Below are 3,318 nucleotides of genomic sequence, written 5' to 3'. Positions count from 1 at the left end.
TTTTTACTTTTTTAGGCTCTTTGAATTTATTGTATGTGTTTTAATCTTGGTTTGTCCATGTTGTAGTAATTGTCTGTTGGGTTTTGATTAGTATTTTGTTGAATATATAGACAATTTTAGAGATTATTGACATTTTAACAACATTGAATTTCCAGATCATAATAAAAGTATATCTTTTCATTTATGTGTTTTTTTATGTGCTGAGATAAATTCATCTCAGCATTATTTTGTCATTTTCTAAGTGAAGGTTGTTCACATCTTTTCTCTCCATATTTTCCATTAATATGTCATAATTTAAATACTATTTTAAGGAGTATTGTCCTTTTCATTGTAGTTTCAAGTGTTCAGTGTTGATGTATAGAAATGTAATTAATTTTGTAAACTGATTTTGTAACATCTAATGTTGGTAAGCTTGCTTGTTGTTGTTCATTTCAAATGAACATTTTTAAAATAGTTAAATTTATATATTTTCCTTCAATGAGCAGGAAATGTACAGTAGTTAATTTCTCCCCTTGGGTGTAGTCCCTAGAGTTCTCCCGCCACCACGACACCCAAGCACCATCACCTTAGTCCCGTTTTGATCCCTCTTCTACTGTATATGTCAGATCTATGGTCAGCTTGCAATTTTTGTCTTTGACCTTTTTTTCTTTTCCCCTATATTCCACCTGTAATATAGGGAAAAAGAAACCACTTTTCTTGTATCAGTGTCAGTGAAACCACTGATACTTTGCTTTCTCTTTCTGTCTTATTTTGCTTAGTATAATCCCTTCCAGCTCCATCCATGTTTTTGCAGATGACATGTGTTTATATTTTTTAATCACTGCATAGAATTCTGTTGTGTCTATATATCACACGTTCTTGATCCATTCATCTGTTTTTATGGCACTTTGGTTATTTCTTTATATTAGCTATTGTTAATAGTGCTTCAATTAAGACAGGAGTCCAGGTTTTTAGGAAGGTATTCGTAGATTCCATTGAATTTGTTACGCAGATGATGTTATCCATGACTAAAGACAGTTTCCACTTTTCCAGCAATAATATCTTCTCTTGTTAATCTGACTGGAATCTGTTTCTAATGTTGAATAGAAGTGAAGGAGATTGGAAATCTTTGCTTTCTTTCTGAACTTAGAGGGAAGGCCTGTAAGGATGATGTTGATTGTAGAGTTTTTTATGTTCATACTATTTTTCAGTTTGATGAATGTCTCCTTTATTTCTAATGTTCTGAGACTTTGTAACCTCACTTAGTTGCTATTTGCTATGTATTATTCTTCTGTATATGTTGTTGAATTAGGTTTGTTAAAACACTTCAAAAAGATTTGTGCATCAGTTTTGATGAGGGATATCTGATAACTATTTTCCTTTAATGTCATTGTTTGATTTTGCTAGGTTAATGCTGCATATGTTATGGGATAAGGAGAGGTACACCCAAGAACCTTTAAACCTACATGGTCTAAATAAGATTGGCCAGCTGTCACATCAAAACAAAATCAAAACCTTTTATGGAAAGGAATTTTAATACAATGAGTGTGCAATATAGAAAAGACAAAGAATACACTTTCCAAGTCAACCACCCCAAATTACCCATCTCCTTGTAGGTAAATGCCCAGCCAAGCAGGGTTGGTCCAAAGCAGGGCCACTGAGGCCTGAAAGCCTGCCACAAGTCTAAGGCATGTTCCTGTAGGGACCCAGAGAAAGGGATCAGAAATAGCCAGATAAATCTGGGAGGAAAAGAGCAAAATCAAAATAGAAGCTGCATTGTTAACCTCCCATGGGTTTTTCAGCGATATCTGTTTGAACCACTCCAAGTCTGAGAAACAAGCAAGCTTCATCACATGTCTCTGCTCCAGCTGCCACCTCCAGGTCCACTTCTGGCTTTCCATCTTCCTTCCTTCTCTAGTCTCTCCAGCTTCTTCTCCTTCCTGTGCAGCTCCATACTTCTTTGGATAGGGGAGAAAACCCAGAACCTCTCCCTTTCCTGGTTACCAACCACTCTGTTACAGCTTCATGGGATAATTTAGAGAGTATATCATCCTTTTCATTTTCTAGAAGTATATGTGCATAGTAGATACTATTTATTCCTTAAAAGTTTTGCATACCTTGCCACTGACAATGTCTCAGACTGTAGGTTTTTTTGTTTTAAGGATTTTCTAATGATATATTTAATTTCCCCCTCAGATATATTCAATTTTTAATTTTTTCTTGAATTAACTTGTATAGTTATGTATTTAAAAGAATATAGTTGTTTGTTATATGCTATCAAAGTTATTATGATATTCATACAATTTCCATATTATATGTAAGTATCTAGGGATAGCACAACTTTATTACTCATTTTAGTAATCCTGTTCTCTCTCTCTCATTTTTTTTTTTTGCTGATAAGATTGACCCAAAGTTAATATATTGTATTCATCTTCTTTAAGAATAACTTGGTTTTCATCGGTTTATCTCTGTTTTCCCCTTATTTTCTATGTGATTGAAGTTATCTCCCCAATTTTGTTCTATTGTTTACACCTATTTTGCTCCTAGCTATATTATAAATCCCACATAGTTAAATTCTAACTATGGCGGTACATTTTAGAATTCAGACCTTTAGAGTACATATATGTTGCTTTTTCTCCTCTTCTGTCAAAGAGTTAATGCTATCTTCTTTGTGAATCCTTTTGCAATCTCAAGACCAAAATAAATATTTTTTATCATATATCCAACTTAGCAGTTTAAAATATTTCCATGGCCCTTACTTTTTTATTAAGCTTTGCATTAGAATAATTTTATGTATACTTTTCTAATATTCTATTTAGTGAACTGTTTGTAGACAAAATTTACTACATTTTTATTGGAACATTTTCCACAATACTTAGCATGATTCCTTGCATATAATGAGATCTCAAAGTTTTATTGAACTCAAGTGAATAGGTGTTCTGTCTCAATGTACTATGCCACTTTTGTGTTCCTTAAAAAAATCTAAAACATAAAGCATTCAAAATTGATCATGGGGCACTTTAAATTTCCTCTTTATTGATTTACTGGACCATTACAACACTATTTCATCTTCTGATTAAGCAGTCTAACCAAAGGAGTAAGCATGGCTTTCCATTTTCATCATGACTGCAGCAACACCATGGATTTCATTGTAGATTATATTGATTTATTGCTAATTAAATTGAGACTATGGACTAGTCAACACTGTATATTCTGTTCACTAGTCATACTAAGTCACAGTATTGCTTCCAACTGTAATGGATGCCCCAAATTAAGGGGAAATATAGTTTCTTTCAGGTAGGCACCTTAACAGATCACATTTACTTGAATTTTGCTTAA

This window comes from Condylura cristata, unplaced genomic scaffold, assembly GCF_000260355.1.
Source record: "Condylura cristata isolate star-nosed mole 26May11 unplaced genomic scaffold, ConCri1.0 scaffold00027, whole genome shotgun sequence".
Classification (NCBI taxonomy): domain Eukaryota; kingdom Metazoa; phylum Chordata; class Mammalia; order Eulipotyphla; family Talpidae; genus Condylura; species Condylura cristata.
The sequence above is the reverse complement of the archived record's forward strand: the minus strand, read 5'-3'. Positions refer to the sequence as shown.